Below are 20,315 nucleotides of genomic sequence, written 5' to 3'. Positions count from 1 at the left end.
CTACAGTCCAGACATCACACATATGCTCTGTCTATGTTACAAACACAGAGTATGTGTGTGTGCAACCCTGTGTCTTATGCCGACTTTACACCAAACAACTTTTCAAGTGATTCCACTGTCACAGACTATGTAATTTTCAATATCGGAATGAAATCCTGCTCCTGTCGTCTCCATCGTTTGGTGTAAGGTGGTCATAACTCAGTCCCAGTCAGTCTTTTTTCCCCTCTGATGTTCCGACAAAAATCAAACGTGTTTGATATTATCGTAAGTTTTAAGTCTTGGTAGTGTAGTTAAATCATGTGAACATTTTCAACAACTAATGGGTGCGCTCCCTCCAGCCAGCCGTCATCACGTGACCCGCTGGCGGTCTCCTAATTTCGTAGGGATATCATACGGATATACGTTCATGAGAATGCGTTGAGCAGTAACGTTGTACATTCATGCTTTGTGGATGGCTAGCAGAAACTGTAAAGTGCTCCGTGATAAAATCCACCGCGGCGGAGTGAAGCACAGCTCCCATCTGATCTATAAAGAGACTGTGCTGAAGGAAGGAAGTGATTCGTGATGCTGTCACCAAACATGGCATTAAGAAGATGGTGATCACGACGGATGTAGTGTACGCTGCACCCTGTATGGCTGCACCCTGTACGGTTTCAGATTGTGATCCTGAATCACAAAACAAAGGCTCTTTTAAGAGCCACACACTTCATCTAAAGAGAGACTTCCTGTTTTGAGCAACAGACTTATTACGGGTTGGCGGGTGTCAATTTAAAGCTTTGGTACTAGCGACTGGATACAACAACATAATTACCTATTTCATGTACTGTTATGTCATGAATGGGTTGTCAAATTGGTGAATTTAATTCACATTTTCTTTTGTTTGTCTGTCTGTTATTTGTAGTGCTTTTTTTTAACCAAAAGCTGTGTATGTTTTGTCAAAGTAGTGAGGATATTTGATTCATTTGCTCAAGTTTCCTTAAGTGTGTTGAGGTCTTACTGAATGTGCAAATACAAAAGCAGGTATGTGAATTTGTAGTTTGTATTAGACAAAAGTGCTGTGAGCTTCATATCTGGTAAAAAGGAAAACTGCTCAGTGTCATGTTGTATGCTGCAAGCCTCTCAATCCTGCATGCTTGGCTTGATGTAAATACTCCATTTGGTATGATACATTATTATCAATCCTTCCTCATGAGAGGCTTTCTAATGCACTGCAAGGAACCTGAGATGTAAAAGGGTCTTTGGTGTTTTTTGCCCCCAAAGGCTCCTTCCAGACAGCGCTGCGACCGTTGACTTCAAGGCACCTAACTCTAACCTTCACCCTAACCGTAACCATAGCCATAACCATTGCCTAATTGACTTCAAGGCAGCGCTGCGACCGTTGACTTCCAGGCACCTAACCCTAACCTTAACCGTAACCATAACCATTGCCTAATCCTAGTGCCTTCCAGACAGCTAGCTAGACTATCTGTCCAATTTGAGTTTTCTGTTGCACGACTCAAACCTTTGAACGTACAAATGTTCCATCAAAACAAGTTCCTTCCCGAGGCTGTTTTGCAGCCGAAGACGATTATGATTGATTTAAAGAAATGCCAATAAACCAGAGCACATTTTTCTCCCATCCCAGAATGCTGTCTGGCCTAGCCAGACCTTCCTCCGCAGCGCTGTGAAGGAAGGTCTGGCAATGCGAGACTATGTAAGAGAGAGATTCATATTTGTGCAGTTCGGGGAAGTTCAAGTTAAGTGATGAGCAGGTAGCCGAGAGGGCTGACAGACAGAGAGCAAAGACGGAGAGGACAGAGGAGAAAAACCAAACGGGAAATCCAATAAAGTGCAAAGAAATCCATTGAAAGACAATGTGGTGGAGAGAAACAAGAGAAAGTGAAGGGTTTATGAGATAATTTAGCCAGTAAATGTCACGTAAATACCAAGACGTCAGAATCCATCTAACTTTGATTGCACCGTGCTTTCAGAGCAGGCATTGTGTTCACAAACACACTTCACATATACAGCACTGGTGTGAAATATCAGTGGTGTGAGGGCAGTCAGACCTCATTAAACTTATCTGGCCTAATCATTCTTCCTTTGTCCCCTTCTCTCTGAGAAAGACGAAGAATCAGTTCAGACAAAGAGAACGAGAGCAGGGAAAAGAGGACAAGAGCTAATGATAAGGTGTTAAATTAAATGTTAGGTAAACTGCTGTAGGATCACACAAAACCGACTGTTTCCTGTAAATTACTGCTTGCATTATATACTGATTTACATAAACTAATCTTTACTGACCATGATGAGAAACTGAGTCATCATAAAGTTGTACAGCCAAAAAATAGAAATAATTAAGCAAAAAGGAGGCGTTAAACATAATGTCAAAAATAATAGCAACAACCTGGACAGGGAGTACAGTTCTTGTTATCTTCCTGCATTCACTGGCAGAGGATATGTAAACCGTGGACGTTCGGGTTTGTCCATTAGGCATGGACTTTATCAACCCTATCGGCAGACACAACGTAAATATTGGACAATTCTGGAGAACTTTTGATTTGTTTTCAATTATGTGTAATGTAATGTTCAATGGCAACATTTTAAAAATTCTTTCTTTTTCTGCACAAGCCTACTACAGCAGGCTGTTCTCATGAAGCTTTCGTACATATAGCTAAGCAAAAGTAATGCACTATAATTTGTATGTATTCCACGTAATTATGACTTTATGCACCCCGTTGATTGTGTTAACTGTTAAGAGCGCGAAGATCGGCGTATGGAGGAGATCGGGGTGGATTTCAAGGGCTTTCAAGCCGGGGAGCAGAGTTGGTGTCCAGGAAGAGGAAAAAACACAAGACTTTCACCCAGGAAACAAGTGTTTGTGTTCCAGGAGTACTTCATAACGGGACCGATGTTTTAATCCCAACCACAATATTTTTTCTTATCATAACTAGTTATTTTGGTGTCTAAACTTTGAATTAGTTGTTTGTTGCGAAATTTTTCGGTACAAACCATCATTAGATGCACTGTCTTACGGACCATTATCATAAGCCACTATGAGTCGCGTATGGGAGCTGGTTTTAATAGTCGGGTTGATATTGTTTGTTATCAGTGTAGCAAGTGAACCGGCCAGCAACGCGGAGTCACATGTACGCTACAACAGAGACTTTCTTCTACAACTGAGCGCCTATGCAGGCAATTGGAATCATACCGATGTAAACATACCCACGGAGATAACAAGAACTTTCAATGACAAGGAATACAAGAGAAAACAAGGGAAGAGGGGAGGAGTGCGCCAAAGACTCAGGAAGAGGAAAACAAAAGTTCCACTCCCAACTATCATTCTTTCAAATGTCCAATCGATGAAAAGGAAAGCAGACGAGTTGCAAGCAAACACTCGTTACCTGCATGAATACAGGGAAGCCTGTGTCCTAGCCTTCTCTGAGACCTGGCTTAATGATAGATTCCAAAGTTTGTCCGGACGGATTTGGTATCGTACGCTTGGACCGATGCAGCAAGGCTACAGGCAAGGAATACGGAGGGGGCGTGTGCGTCATGATAAATGACAGATGGTGCAAAACAACTGTGGTAAGAAAAAGATCTGCACTCCTGATATTGAACTTTTATCAGTTTCTATGCGACCCTTTATTTTTAATATCACCCAAAACCGTTTATAATGGGGAATTTAATAACTGCACCCTCCAAAAAACTGTCTACGTAGGTATGTCACCTGTCCAACACAAAAAAATTAAATAATCGACTTATGCTACGCTCCATCCCCAAGGCATACTCATGCAGTGCTAGGGCCCCCCTGGGTGGCTCAGATCACAACACAGTCCTTCTAAGACCCACCTACAAACAGGTTTTTGAAAAGGCTTAAGACTAGGGAAAAGCAGATCCAGGTGTGGGATGAGTACAGTGTGAAAGGTTGTAAGGGTGCTTGGAGTGTCCATCCTGGACCATCTTCGAGGACTCTTCAGCTGACTTGTACGAACAGACAGAAGCTATCTCGGGCTACATAGACTTTTGTGTGAGTGCGGTCATTCCAACTAAGACCATAAAGGTGTACCCAAACAATAAACCGTGGGTGACGAAAGAACTAAAGGACATACTAAATGAGAAAAAGAGAGTCTTCACCTCAGGAAGCTTACAGAACAGAAAAGACTTGCAAAGGAAGGTCAATAAGGAGATTTATAAGGCCAGGTGTTAGTACAAGAACAAGGTACAGAGGACCCTGGCTGCGGGGAATTCAAGGGCTGCATGGACTGGTATAAAGTTGATGGCCAATGCCCCCTTCAAGTCAGGGAAAAAAAATGTACTTCATGGATGACACAGCATCCCTTGCTCTGGCCAACAACTTAAATGAACATTTTACCTGCTTTGAACACACTATCTGGGGGTCCGCTTCACTTCAATTAGGACACCACAATGTAGTGTCTTGTCACCACTGCTATATATACAGTGGTGTGAAAAAAGTGTTTGCCCCCTTCCTCATTTCCTGTTCCTTTGCATGTTTGTCACACTTAAGTGTTTCGAACATCAAACCAATTTAAACAAAAGTCAAGGACAACACAAGTAAACACAAAATGCAATTTGTAAATGAAGGTGTTTATTATTAAAGGAGAAAAAAAAATCCAAACCATCATGGCCCTGTGTGAAAAAGTGATTGCCCCCCTTGTTAAAACATACTATAACTGTGGTTGTCCACACCTGAGTTCAATTTCTCTAGCCACACCCAGGCCTGATTATTGCCACACCTGTTCACAATCAAGGCATCACTTAAATAGGAGCTGCTTGACACAGTAAGGTCCACCAGAAGATCCTTAAAAGCTACACATCATGCCGAGACCCAAAGAAATTCAGGAACAATTGAGAAAGAAAGTAATTGAGATCTATCAGTCTGGAAAGGGTTATAAAGCCATTTCCAAAGCTTTGGGAATCCAGCGAACCACAGTGAGAGCCATTATCCACAAATGGCGAAGACATGGAACAGTGGTGAACCTTCCCAGGAGTGGCCGGCCGCCCAAAATTACCCCCAAGAGCGCAGCGACGACTCATCCAAGAGGTCACAAAAGACCCCACAACAACGTCCAAAGAACTGCAGGCCTCACTTGCCTCAGTTAAGGTCAGCGCTCATGCCTCCACCATCAGGAAAAAGACTGGGCAAAAATGGCCTGCATGGCAGAGTTCCAAGGAGAAAACCACTGCTGAGCAAAAAGAACATCAAAGCTTGTCTCAATTTCTCCAGAACACATCTTGATGATCCCCAAGACTTTTGGGACAACATTCTGTGGACCGATGAGACAAAAGTGGAACTCTTTGGAAGGTGTGTGTCCAAGTATATCTGATGAGAAGGAACACTGCATTTCATAAAAAGAACATTATACCAACTGTAAAATATGGTGGTGGTAGTGTGATGGTCTGGGGTTGTTTTTGCTGCTTCAGGACCTGGAAGACTTGCCGTGATAAAAAGGAACTATGAATTCTGCTGTCTACCAAGAGATCCTGAAGGAGAATGTCCGACCATCTGTTCGTGTACTCAAGCTGAAACGAACTTGGGTTCTGCAGCAGGACAATGATCCTAAACACACCAGCAAGTCCACCACCGAATGGCTGAAGAAAAAACTAAATGAAGACTTTGGAGTGGCCTAGCCAAAGTCCTGACCTGAATCCTATTGAGATGTTGTGGTATGACCTTAAAAAGGCCGCTCATGCTCGAAAACCCTCTAATGTAACTGAATTAGGACAATTCTGCAAAGATGAGTGGGCCAAAATTCCTCCAGGACGCTGTAAAAGCCTCATTGCACGTTATCGCAAACGCTTGGTTGCAGTTGTTGCTGCTAAGGGTGGCCCAACCAGTTATTAGGTTTAGGGGGCAATCACTTTTTCACACAGGGCCATGATGGTTTGGATTTTTTTTCACCTTTAATAATTAACACCTTCATTTACAAATTGCATTTTGTGTTTACTTGTGTTGTCCTTGACTATTGTTTAAATTGGTTTGATGTTCAAACACTTAAGTGTGACAAACATGCAAAGGAACAGGAAATGAGGAAGGGGGCAAACACTTTTTTCACACCACTGTATTGTACACTGACTGTTGTCGCAGTAGTTACCCTGGACGTCATATAAAATAAATTTGCAGACGATACTGCTGTGATTAGTTTACTGAGCGAGATGAAACTGAACATGGTCCAGTGTTGCATGAATTAGCTGACTGGTGTGAAATCTCCCAGTTGACAAGGTTTGCATGGCTACAACCCATCCACTTTCAGTGGAGTCCAAGGTGCTCCCTTCTGGTCGTAGATATAGATACCCTAACGTCAGAACCAACCGAGCAAAAACTTCATTCATTCCCATGGCAATAACCCAATTAAATAAAATGTGGGGAGGGGTAAGACTGGAGGAGGAATATATGTGAAGTACTGTGCAGTAGTTTCATTTATTTATGATATTAGGCCTTTTTAGGAAGTGCAACTATAATCCTTTTATTGTATTCTATTTATTGATGTGTGTATGTTATGTGTTAGATAAATAGTGCTGTAGATACCGATGTAAACATACCCACGGAGATAACAAGAACTTTCAATGACAAGGAATACAAGAGAAAACAAGGGAAGAGGGGAGGAGTGCGCCAAAGACCTCAGGAAGAGGGAAAACAAAGTTCCACTCTCAACTATCATTCTTTCAAATGTCCAATCGACGAAAGGAAAGCAGACGAAGTTGCAAGCAAACACTGCATACTCTGCGTGAATACAGGGAAGCCTGTGTCCTAGCCTTCTCTGAGACCTGGCTTAATGATAGATTCCAAAGTTTGTCCGGACGGATTTGGTATCGTACGCTTGGACCGATGCAGCAAGGCTACAGGCAAGGAATACGGAGGGGGCGTGTGCGTCATGATAAATGACAGATGGTGCAAAACAACTGTGGTAAGAAAAAGATCTGCACTCCTGATATTGAACTTTTATCAGTTTCTATGCGACCCTTTATTTTTAATATCACCCAAAACTTGGATGAAATTTCACCAGATGCGCCCAAGTTTATAATGGGGAATTTAATAACTGCACCCTCCAAAAAACTGTCTACGTAGGTATGTCACCTGTCCAACACAAAAAAATTAAATAATCGACTTATGCTACGCTCCATCCCCAAGGCATACTCATGCAGTGCTAGGGCCCCCCTGGGTGGCTCAGATCACAACACAGTCCTTCTAAGACCCACCTACAAACAGGTTTTTGAAAAGGCTTAAGACTAGGGAAAAGCAGATCCAGGTGTGGGATGAGTACAGTGTGAAAGGTTGTAAGGGTGCTTGGAGTGTCCATCCTGGACCATCTTCGAGGACTCTTCAGCTGACTTGTACGAACAGACAGAAGCTATCTCGGGCTACATAGACTTTTGTGTGAGTGCGGTCATTCCAACTAAGACCATAAAGGTGTACCCAAACAATAAACCGTGGGTGACGAAAGAACTAAAGGACATACTAAATGAGAAAAAGAGAGTCTTCACCTCAGGAAGCTTACAGAACAGAAAAGACTTGCAAAGGAAGGTCAATAAGGAGATTTATAAGGCCAGGTGTTAGTACAAGAACAAGGTACAGAGGACCCTGGCTGCGGGGAATTCAAGGGCTGCATGGACTGGTATAAAGTTGATGGCCAATGCCCCCTTCAAGTCAGGGAAAAAAATGTACTTCATGGATGACACAGCATCCCTTGCTCTGGCCAACAACTTAAATGAACATTTTACCTGCTTTGAACACACTATCTGGGGTCCGCTTCACTTCAATTAGGACACCACAATGTAGTGTCTTGTCACCACTGCTATATATATTGTACACTGACTGTTGTCGCAGTAGTTACCCTGGACGTCATATAAATAAATTTGCAGACGATACTGCTGTGATTAGTTTACTGGAGCGAGATGAAACTGAACATGGTCCAGTGTTGCATGAATTAGCTGACTGGTGTGAAATCTCCCAGTTGACAAGGTTTGCATGGCTACAACCCATCCACTTTCAGTGGAGTCCAAGGTGCTCCCTTCTGGTCGTAGATATAGATACCCTAACGTCAGAACCAACCGAGCAAAAACTTCATTCATTCCCATGGCAATAACCCAATTAAATAAAATGTGGGGAGGGGTAAGACTGGAGGAGGAATATATGTGAAGTACTGTGCAGTAGTTTCATTTATTTATGATATTAGGCCTTTTAGGGAAGTGCAACATAATCCTTTTTATTGTATTCTATTTATTGATGTGTGTATGTTATGTGTTAGATAAATAGTGCTGTAGATGTTTGGTAAATTTTTGTGTTGTAAATTATGTGTCAATATGCCTGTGCTGTACAACAAATTGCCTCTCTGGGACATTAAAGTTTTCTAAGTATAGTCTTTCTTGGTCTGCTGCCTCCTCGTATCAGACCACATATCATTTGCTGATAAAAGATGGATGGATAGATGGATGGATGGATGGATGGATGGATGGATGAATGGATGGATGGAAAATGTGATCGTACGGTTTTAAAATCTTGACTAAAAGAGTGTTTAACCATACTTCTTCATGTGGACTTAAGACTTGAGACTAGCAGTAGTTTCCTCTGGAAACTGTCAGATTCTGTCCTGGAAAAAGAGATTAAAAAAAAAAAAAAAAAAACTGTCAGATTCTACCTCAATGGCACCAACACACTCACACACACAAACACACACACACACACACACAAACACACACACACACACACACACACACACACACACACACACACACACACACACACACATTTCACACTTCATGAGGCTCTATTTATTTCACTGGCAAATATGATAAGCCCTCCTCTGTGGCCAGTCACAGCCTTACCTGAATAAGTCCATAAGCTATTTTACCAGGCATCACAGAGTGCAATCTTACCAGCAGATAGAGAAAAGAGGTGTCAGGTCCATCCAAGTGTGTCTCACTGACCCACATAGAATGCTAGAAAAGGAAAACCTGACTTCAACATGCTTCTTCATTAGGCGAGGGCTCAATACCTCGCTGTGATTTATGTGCACTGTCGATGCCAGGGAAAGATACAGCACACTAACTTGCGCACACACACACATACACACACACACACACACACACACACACACACACACACACGTAACAACATGTTTTCACCCAGCCGGTGTTGTATAAAACCCTCTTTGTCCTCTGTTTACCCTGTTGCCACTTTATAATTGGGTGATTGGATGTCCATGGTCTTCAGTTAGAGTTTATGCAAGTGCTCCGGACAGCTGCAAGGAACCGCAGCACCAAAACTCTCCAGCTAGGTCAGTCTGCTTTCCCTCTAAACCAACACTCTGAGAAGGGTTGTAGTCTAATTTGTTTAAGTACCTTAAGCATCAATGACGCACGTGCACAGTTAAGTTGTGGCTTGTTTCGAGATTACTCAACGACTACTGACCATACGATCAAATGTTACACGGACCATGGATGTAGTAACTCAAGTAGTTTGTGTTTTGAATGATTTCATTTACATACTTATACCGAGCAAATAAAGCCGCATTCCAAACATCCATGGACTGAGACAAATGAATTTAACTTACTGTCACTCAAAGGCTTCTGTGCAGCACATGGGAGGAGTTGGCCTTCAGGGCTTTCTGCCAGAAAGGTCTATTTGAACCCAAACCACAATCTTTTTCTAAACCTAACTAAGTAGTTCTGTTTCCTAAACCTAAGGAGATTTCTGGCAGAAAGGCCAGGCTAACTTCTCCCAGCTACTGGCAGCTACCGGCAACTTCTAAGGTGGGATGTTTTCTTGCATGTTACTCAATGCATGAGTTGACAGCATGAACCAATCAACATACCTTAAATGTCAATATGACAACTTTGGCCATTCCATTTGTTTTTATTGCTCTGTTGCATGACATATTTAGTGATAATTGAATCTTTAGGCGCTTAAAATAAATGTATATGAATTTCAATATATATTCTCACATACTCTAAACTAGGGATGGCCAGTATGGAGAAAATCAGATATAAAATCAGAGTCATATTCTTGACCTAATACCTCAATATTGATATTGCGACGATACTGTAGGGTTGACAATTGGTGATTTCACAAAATAGTTTCACAATTAGATTTTAGATAAGTAATTATTAAAAGTGTGAATATAATGACTAAGTGGTTAAAGACAAATTACAGAACAGCTAGAACAGTCTGGTAAGTTCATAAAATGACATTGCTTTACTGAAATGCAGCCTTTGAAACCAGGAAAAGACAACACTTGCCATATACCAATATTACGATCAACCAAAATCTAAGGCAATATCTAGTCTCATATCACGATAGCGATATAATATTGATATATTGCCCAGCCCTTGTCTAAACAAAACAGAATTTGGTGTTTTCACATGCACACTGACAGGTTTCTAACCACAAAGAAGAACGTAACTGGTTAGCTAGCCCAAAAGTTCCCGCAAGAATGCACACAATACAAAATTGCGTGAATGATGACATTTACTGCTTTTGTGAGGAACCTGCAGGTCATGTCTGCTCCAACACTTTAATATTTTCTGCCTTCAAAAGAAAATAGTTCCTAATATAACAAAAACAGTGGCAGTGTGTTCTGTGAAATATCCTGTGAGTAACTGCAAAATTCTTTCTGGAAAGAGCTGTTTGCGTTACATTTTCAAATCACCTTTTTAAATTCAATGAGCATTTTGTATTTGGGTGGCAGCATTAGTCTCAGCACAGAATGTCTAAAGAAATCAGCAAATAAACTCATCAGTTACAGCTAGATACCACTGTTAGTTTTTTTCGATTGCTAAATGACACTGGGCACAACTGAAGCCACATGTGCAAAACTCTAACTACAGTCTGCACTACCAACAGTCACCTGAACTAAACAGTTCACATCTGCAAAACTCATTCAAAGCAACACAACTCTTAACACACGTCTCAAAACAGACTCAGTGCAGCCAAACACTATGAACAACTATTATGTTTGTGTAGGACTCAATAACCACACCGTGTAGCTCAGCTCATGTTGCGTTTACTGAACTGTCGCAAACCTTACATTTACGACCCTTGCCGTAAATCACTGCTGTAAACCTTAAAGTCACAGTCACTAAAGTCAGTCACAGTGCATAACATAACAGAGTCCAACAGGACACAATACTGAACGTTTTCAGACATAACAACAACCCTCACTGAGATAACACACACTGTCACTCAGAACACACACATACTCGTTGTATGTAATATACCAATTTTTAAGTAAGGTAAACAAGAAGGAATGAAAATCATCAGTTTGCTTCAATATAGTATTTTGTCTCTACTGGAAAAAAAACTAAAGGTGCATAACAGTAACAAAGAACGGTGTGACTAATCCTGCCTCTCTCCAGCATCATGTGGAAAGTTTTCTTCTGCATCATCTCTAAATACAAATGAATGTTGTGTTTCCATTGCTTTCACCTCCATTACTTTATGAAAAACAGTAAGAACGCTGTTTTACAATAGTAAAGATATATTTTTCACTTTTTTTTTCATAGCTGTGTATGTAACCTCAGACATCTTACCTGGACATTTTGGTATCTTTGCTCTTTTGCCTGTTTCTCTCAAACGGTACAGTGTATAATTGTTTCGTTCTTATTTGGTGTTTGTATACAAAAAAAGGCTTTCTGAGCTTTCTCTATATAAATACCGTATATGTTCACTTACTAGTCTAAAACAAGACACCTGCTTAGGCTTTCAGCTAAAATTGTCATCAGCAGTGTTTGATAGGCACCAGACTGAAATCTATTCTGTTTTGAATGTGTGGTTAACAGTTTTGACAGCAGTGTGTTAGCATTTGAACAAAGTTCAAAGAGTCAGGTCCACATGAACTGCTGCTGTGCAGACTGTAGTTTGAATTTGTGGCTTCAGTTGTGCCCACTGTCGTTTAGCAATAGAAAGAAACTGTAAATATTAATGCTGTGTTAGCAATCGTTATTCATGGGTTGTCAGTTAACTCATTGGGTGTGAATCTCATTTTAGCAATATTTCCTCCTGCATGTTACCAATAGAGAAAGTTCATGCAGATTTGATGGAGTTGATGAATATTACAACAGTGTATTCTGGAGCTCACATCTGTTCATTCAGCTGTCTCTGTGCTGCCAACTGGGCTCAGCTTTCCAGCCAGCCAGCAAACCTCAGGTACCTCTTCGCTCAAAACTAGAAAACTAGGCCGGTCCATGGCGTGCACACACACACACACACACACACACACACACACACACACACACACACACACACACACATAGACACACGCCTCTATGTCCGGCTGTTCAAGTCAAGTCAATCAGTAATTGCAAGTGTGTGTGTGTGTGTGTGTGTGTGTGTGTGTGTGTGTGTGTGTGTGTGTGTGTGTGTGCTAGAGAGTTAGAGAATAACATACTGTTATTGTGTACTGTAAATATTTGGACAAATTGTATTTTGAGGCTTTGGGAACATTGTTCTTGAAACCTTCATGGCAGTAAAGCATATATATTAGGGCTGTCAATCGATTAAAAACTTTTATCTAATTAATTACATACTCTGTGATTAATTAATCAAAATTAATCGCATACATAATTAACGGTGCCTGAACCGATACTTTTTAAGAAAGTAAAAAAAAAAAGAAAAAAAAGGGTACTAAACAACAGTTGGTGACATTAAAGAACGGCTTGCTTATTCCTAAGGTCATATGGTCAAAATGAAATGATTAATAATAATGTATAACAATAACAATAACTTATTTCACTAGTAAATTGAACGACAAAAACAACCACCAGATGGTAAAGGACATTTACAATAACTTCAAATGCACCACAACGCTGTAGTTTACCAGTTTCATTGAACGCACCGTCTGTGTTGTTTCTCCGATGGCAGCTGCAGATTGTTACATACCGGTGTTGAATCCTCTACAGTGAAACACAGTCAAACTTTATACCGTTTAGCGTTAGCTGTCAGCATTTTAACCGTGTTTAATCCAGCTACTAGCTAGCGGTAGGCTAACGTTAGCTGCTGTCGAATATAGTGTTAACTAGCGTCACGTGCAGCGGTGTTTGTGTTGCCGGTATCGTCTGTTTCAGAGCATCAGAGAGAAGTGCAGACATGTCAGTGGCACCATATATCGGTAGCCAGGGTTTGGCAGGAAGAAGATTTTTACAAGTAAATGTTCCAATTAATGATCCAGGCAGCACATTCTCGTCTCCCTCCTTCATTTTACAGTCGAATGGTGGCTAGAACAGCTCTGGGTCAAACGTCAATATGGAATGGATTAATCTGCGTTATTTTTTTTGACGCGTTATTTTTTCTGACACGTTATTTTTTCTGACCCGTTATTTTTTCTCAGATTAATTAATCGAAATTAACGCGTTATTTTGACAGCCCTAATATATATATATATATATATTTGCATTTTATTTCTGTGTTTTATTATTTGGTTAATGTTTAAAGGGTACGTTTTTATTTTTCAACCTGGACCCTATTTTTCTATGTTTTTGTGTCTAAGTGACTGATGGGAACAGCAATCTTTGACATCGGTCCAGTAAGCCGTTTCTGTATCATGGGGGGTACAGTCATTTGACAGGCTGTGGGGGGAGGAGCTATGGGGGGAGGGTCATTATGTGATTGCAGTTGATGAGAAACAATATTACTTTATTGTGTTATATATCTTTTTGTGCACATTATAGGTTTACAAAGTGAAAAAGTCCAAAGTCCACCCCAAAGGGACTTACCATCTTCCAGAGAAAACACTGTTCACAAACTGCTCCAAGCAGCTCTATTATAGTCCAGCCTTTACTTCCGTGACAAACGGGCGTCACTTTGTAACACGTTATAATGCTCACCTAGCTGCTAGCATGGCACTCCCTCATACTCTGCAACTGACAAGCTAGCAGTACTTACTGCGCATGTGCAACTCCCAACAAAGATGGTACAGAAAAGATGGTACAGAAGTGAGATGTCTCACTCTGTAGCTAAAACAGAGAGCTCAACACACAGGGTGAAAAGAGGAGCTGCAGCAATGTGCAGTACAACAAATATATGGTGTTTTCTGAAAATTAAACCACATAAACCTATTCTGGTTAGGGTGACCAGATGTCCCGGTTTGACCTGGGACAGTCCCAATTTTGAATTGCGTGTCCCGAGTCCCGACAAAAGCCTGTCGGGACGCGAAAATGTCCCGGTTTACACCAACCATTATGACATTGTCCCGGTTGTCAGCAATTACATAGCTGACGTGGTCTTATTATAGCCCGATCATTAACTAAACCCATGTAGAAAGACTAATAAAGCGTCCAGCGTATGATTTTAACAATGTGTGTGTGTGTGTGTGTGTGTGTGTGTGTCAGTCAATCGTGTCTGTCCAATCTGTGCAGCCAGCGTTACAATGTAGGCTATATTTGTAAACATTGTTGCAATGCCTCTTCTTATATGTCTTGTTTTAACCAGTCCCTCCGGGCCCGCTGGAAAGTCAGCAGACGAGCGCTGGGTGGAAATGGGGACATTCTAAAACGTGAAAAAGCTTAACGTGGTTTAATGTACCTAAACAACGATCAATGATTACCACATTTCATTCTGATAACCAGAAATTTGGTGATCATTGATTGTTGTTTAGGTACATTAAACCACGTTAAGCTTTTTCTTTACAATAGCCTGAATGAAGCAGAAACGCTTAATGTCAGATAACGTCTATAATAATTGGACTTTGGGTTAGATTTTTTTTTGCAGTTTTCAGTGGTTATGAGGAGCAATATGAGAGAGAAATTTGGTGATCACTGATCGTTGTTTAGGTACATTAAACCACGTTAATCTTTTTCACGTTAGGACTTAAATAAAGCCCATGAGAACCGTGGAGAGTCAACCCACAGCCGCTCCGCTGCCCTGCTGAAAATGTGAAGCAGACATTCGTCACACGGGCCAATTTTGCTGACACCTGTGCATAATTTCACAGTAGGCTTTCAGCCAACAAATTGATTCTTGAGCAAATTCACTCCTCTAACAAATTTACAGAATGAATGTTTCCAATAGGGAAGCTATCTGCTCTATCAAATGAGATTACATTTGTGTGTGTGTGTTGTTGGTTAGAATAACACTGGTAAAGGGTACATGAATTATCATGAATTAATTGATGTAGGCTATGTATTATTATGCATTATGTGATTAATGATTTATGTGTTACTGCATTCCTTAATGAATCATCAGGAATTGACATGCTCATAGTCTGTCATTCGTGACCATACATGAACAACACAACTAAAGCATTAGGTATGTGGGCACATCATTATAAATTATAATTTATGATTATTTATTTTTCTGCAAAAAAATGTGTTCATCACTGCGCAAATTCTGATTTGAACACAACTTGTGCATAATGATGTACCCACCTTACCTAATGCTTTAGTTGATGTGTTGTTCATGCATGAGGTCATGAATGAGAGGCTATGAACTCATGTCAATTCCTGATGATTCATAAGATATAAAGGAATGAAGTAATGCACAAATCATGAATTAATTCATGCATGAATTCATAATTCATGTTGTGTTACCATAACTTTAGTTCAAGCCTGTGACAGCAGTTCCAAATAATTCGTTTAGTGCCATGCAATGAAAAATACCTTTTTACAAAGTTTGTCACAAGTTCAGTTGGTGCATTTTCCAAAACAATGCTTTAATTCTGAAAAATAAAGTTGGTCCCACACAAAACTCACTCCAATGTCTTTTAATAGCCTATTATTTCTTAGATATGTAGGCTACATACCAAGAAAATTAATGAATATTAACTGAGATACCCCATTATGTTGTGAGCAGTAGACCTATGTGTGCTGTTAGCAAAATTGTGTCTAATCTGTCTGTGTCTATCTGACCTGGGCTGGCACATGTTCACGTAATAAGAGTGTGCGTGCACAAGCACTACGGTCACGCGCAAAGTGTCCCGGTTTTAGTTCCGGGAAATCTGGTCACCCTAATTCTGGTACAACCTCTAAATACAATCATGAACCTGAAAATGAGCATAATATGAGCACTTTAAAGAGTAAGATCCTTTTTCTTGTAGCATAATAACATTCCTGTAATCACTTTTGCCAAACCCATCAGACTTCATTTAAATAATCAGTAATTGTATCATTGTTAAATACACTTTATTCAAAGTTGACAGAAAGAAAATAAAACTATCAAAACCCGTCTTGGTTCGTCTCTCCACAGTTCCAACAATCACCACTCTGGTTTGGTTGAAATAAACTCTTAGTTCACCCATTTACATGTGTAAATATGCTGGCTCTATACATGCTAAAAGTATTGTTTATTTAAATGGAGTCTGGTGAGTTTGACGATAGCGTTCCAGGAGCTGTGTTTGGTTAAACAAAATGGATTTTTTTCATAAGGTATATTGCCTTGAATCTTCCTCAGAAATCTTTAACAGGATGTCCCTTTTGTGGATATAGTTCTGAAGTGGAAGAAGTCATCGTTTCTCAAAGTATTTTTCTTGCCTGCAAATTAGGATTTGAAACTCTTCATTTAATGAAATCTTCAATGTTCCTGAAAGCAACGTTTCTTGGATAATTTATTATAGTAATGTGCTTATAGGTTATTATGTTATGCTATGGCCATCAGTTTTAATTATTGCAAATTAATTAAGGAACCCATTTCCAGGGTGTGTTTTTAACATCTGGCTAGGGAACAACGGATAAAACATCGCCTCCTGGGCTAACTCTGTCTCATTTAAAGTTTTTTTCGGTTCTCGCAGTTGGCATAGCAGATGGCTCTAAATACCACAATACCCATGACCCTCACTTGCAGTTTCTATGGAGGAGAAGCTAGACAGGTGTGAATCAGAGCCTATTCAAGACACTCAGTTGTTACAGTTGGAACCAAAACACCAGTTAGTCCAAAGTTGACTCAGAATCCAAAAGAAAATTAATTAAACTACCAGGTGTTTCATCAGATTTCAAAAAGAAAAAGCACAAGCTTTAGATCCAACTCTTCGTAGCTGTGCACAGGACAGATTTTTAGGCCCTGTGATTGGTTGTTTCTTACCAAAATGCAACTTACTTGGGAGTTGTACTTGACTTTTTTCCTTAAAGGAAAGAACGATTTCTCACAACTTGAGATTTTTTTTTCACAGCTCGGGCCATTGGTTATTTTAGTTATTACACTGTATTTGCCAAACTAAGATATGGGAACAAATAGGTCCATTGGGGCAAGAAAATGATCAGTCAGACACTGAGAGCTGTTGAAAACCAGTTTAACCAGATTTTCTAAACCACTTTATTTGGAGGTAAAACTGAAAATGGAACCCACTTGAAATGTCATTAATAATCCCTCACTGTACATGAAAAGGGTGGGAACACAACTACTGTAAGTAGGCTACAGTATGTCCAAAATGAAAACAGGAAGTGGGTCTGTTAACTGCAAGGGGATAAGCCTCTCTCCACAACGCCTACCTCCTATGGCGCCATTTTGATGCTAACAAGCACTCACCCGCCGTTAGCATTCCATTGACTGCCATTTATTTTGACGTCATTTTGACAGCAAATAACTACATCTGAAGCGTTTAAAGTGCCCATATTATGACAAAATCACTTTTTCTGGGATTTGGGGTGTTATTTTGTGTCTCTGGTGCTTCCACACGCATACAAACTTTGAAAAAAAAACATCCATGCTGAGTGAGATACGGGTTTCTGAATGTGTCCTGCCTTCAGTCTCCAGGTGAGCTGTTCAAAATCTGCACGGCTTTCTACGTAACTAGCCGAGACGAGGGGCCTAGGGGGCTAACCATTAGCATGCTAGCGCTAGCATGCTAGCTTGTTCTTAATGGCAAAACACTGCTACAACACACACAAATTCACCCTAATCTACAAAATAAATTGTATAAAACTACTTACTGTTCTGCAGGTATTCCACACAAAGTTGGAAGTGCTCCCTCATTTAGAAGAAGTCTCCTGGCTAATCCTGCCTTGTACAGGCCGAAGTTGCAGAAACAGCTAGCTAGCTCATGTAATCCTTACCTAGCTACTGCGCATGTGCGACTGACAACAAAGATGTTACAGAAGTTGCTAGGTCTCACTCTGTAGCTAAAACAGAGACCTGACAGGGTGAAAAGAGGAGCTGCAGCAATGTGCAATGCAACAAAAATATGGTGTTTTTTGAAAATTAAACCATGTAAACCTATTCTGGTACAACCTCAAAATATAATTATGAACCTGAAAATGAGCATAATATGGCCACTTTAAAGACTTTATTTGTCCATTGTTTATTTCTAAAGAAACACAACAATGTATAAAAGGCTCCATTACCTTGTATCTCTATAGTACAGGAGAAGCTTGCAGGCAGTTTCGACTTACTTTAGCTGTTTAAGTTTAATTACTAATGTTAACTAGCATTTTAGTTAGCGATAATTAGCCTGTGCCTATGTTATCTCCTTATATATATCTACGCTCTCTGTCTCTGCAAGATTGGGAATGATTGAGATTTCTCTTGGCACAGCTACCAGAAGACTTACAACTTTCAGATAGGTTGTTCACGTCACATCTACGTCTTCAAGCTCAGTTGGAGGCTGCGCAGTAACGCTCAGCCCTCACCGGAAAAGTGCTTCTAATAGAGCGCAACAGTCCCGCCCCTCCTCTGAGAGACCTTGGGTTTCGGAAGTAAATTTCCCATTCATTTCTCCCATTGACGTCTGGAAAAATCCGTATTAATCCTAATTCGGCTAACCACTAGCTGAGACAGCATGTAATAACTTTAAAAGACCCTCAAAATAAAACCTGAAAATAACTGTTAACATATATAACGGCTGTTACGTCAGCTGTAGACGGCTTTACCCAGTGTTAAGTTTAAGTTAACGTTATTTTAGACTGAATCAAGCTGTCAGCTAGCGGTTAGCCGAATTAGCTGTTAGCTAAACTAACGTTAGCTTCCCGGCAGAGGCTAACGTCAGAAGCGTGGAACAGATCGTGATTCGTGCAGTGTCGTAAATCCTCATGATGGATCGTGCAGGCAGCACAGATCGGATACTGACACCCCCTCTCCTCACCAGCATGAGTTTCACCAATCAGAGGCATCACTGTGGGATTGTGGAATTGTTCAGGATTGTGGGTAATGAAGTACTTATCCAAACATTGTGAATAAAAGACATTTATCTCAAAACAAGGGTAATGCCCCATGATTTGTGGCCTCTATATGAGCATATACAATCGCTGAGTCATGTCGGCATGCTGGTTTTACGTCTATCATCGACGGTTACGATTTTATGGCTTATACTCCAATTTGTCAATGAAGAAATTGCATTGTATTTTTACTTCCGAATCCTGCTGTGTATAGCCTTCACTGGTCTCCGTCCAGAGCAACGGGATCTGTTGGTCCATTGCTTTTACTGTCTATGGTTAACTGGGATGACAGTTTGACAATCATTTTTCTCTTCCATCTAATGCCTAAAAGACTAAAGTCTGACAACATCTCACATCTAACGTTAAAGACTGTCATAATATGTAAGACTACAGAAATTGCAAGACTACAACTAGATTTGTTTTGAAAAATGTAACCAAGCTAGCTAGCTACCGCTAGCGTTAGCTGGCAACTTAAGCGAAAGTTTGCCGATTCTCTGTTCGGCCATACATGCAGATGAATATCTTCAGCACCCGGAGGTCTGCGTTTATCTGCTGGTAAAACTCCCATTGGATGACTTGCTTCAGGGTTTAAAATCGCAACTTTCACTTTTTAGTGTTTAGCTTAGCACTGCGCCATAGCAACCATAAACAACAATGGCTCTAGCTGTTTGCTGCTTCCTGTTTGATGCTGGAGGGAGCGCACCCATTGGTTGTTGACAATGTTCACATGATTTAACTTCACTACCAAGACTTAAAACTTATGATAATATCAAACACGTTTGATTTTGTCTGACTGTCAAGACGGGAAAAAGACTGACTGGGACTGAGTTTTATGGCCACATTACACCAAATGATGGAGACGACGAGAGAGCCCCGACTCTAGCAAGACTCTCAGGATTTCATTCTGATATTGGAAATTAGTCTGCGACAATGGAATCGCTTGAAAAGTCGCTTGGTGTAAGGTCTGCATAAACTGTACGTTTGTAACAATCCATCTGTCTGGTTGCGTGTGTTTATCGACCTGTCAAACTTGGCTTTTTGACAACATTATCAATAAAGAAAGTATGAAAAGACATCAATACAATCAGCAGATTAATTGATGATGAAAATAATTTGCAGAAATTATGATTTCAGCTTTAAATATAAACCCAATCGTACAGGGTTATAGCTTTGATAGGTTTTTTTAATCAAAGAATGAGCCATTTTTGACATATAATCCATATAATCTATGCAGAAAATGA

General features: G+C 40.4%; 1 protein-coding gene across 3 annotated transcripts in view; it reads right to left on the bottom strand.

Annotated features, from left to right (window-relative positions):
* Positions 1 to 20,315, bottom strand: part of cemip (cell migration inducing hyaluronidase 1) — a 269,100-nt gene that overhangs the window by 205,800 nt on the left and 42,985 nt on the right. The window lies entirely within an intron of this gene.

Source organism: Sander vitreus, chromosome 1 (assembly GCF_031162955.1).
Source record: "Sander vitreus isolate 19-12246 chromosome 1, sanVit1, whole genome shotgun sequence".
NCBI classification, from domain to species: Eukaryota; Metazoa; Chordata; class Actinopteri; order Perciformes; family Percidae; genus Sander; species Sander vitreus.
Note: the sequence above shows the minus strand (reverse complement) of the source record. Positions and strands in the feature narration are given on the sequence as shown.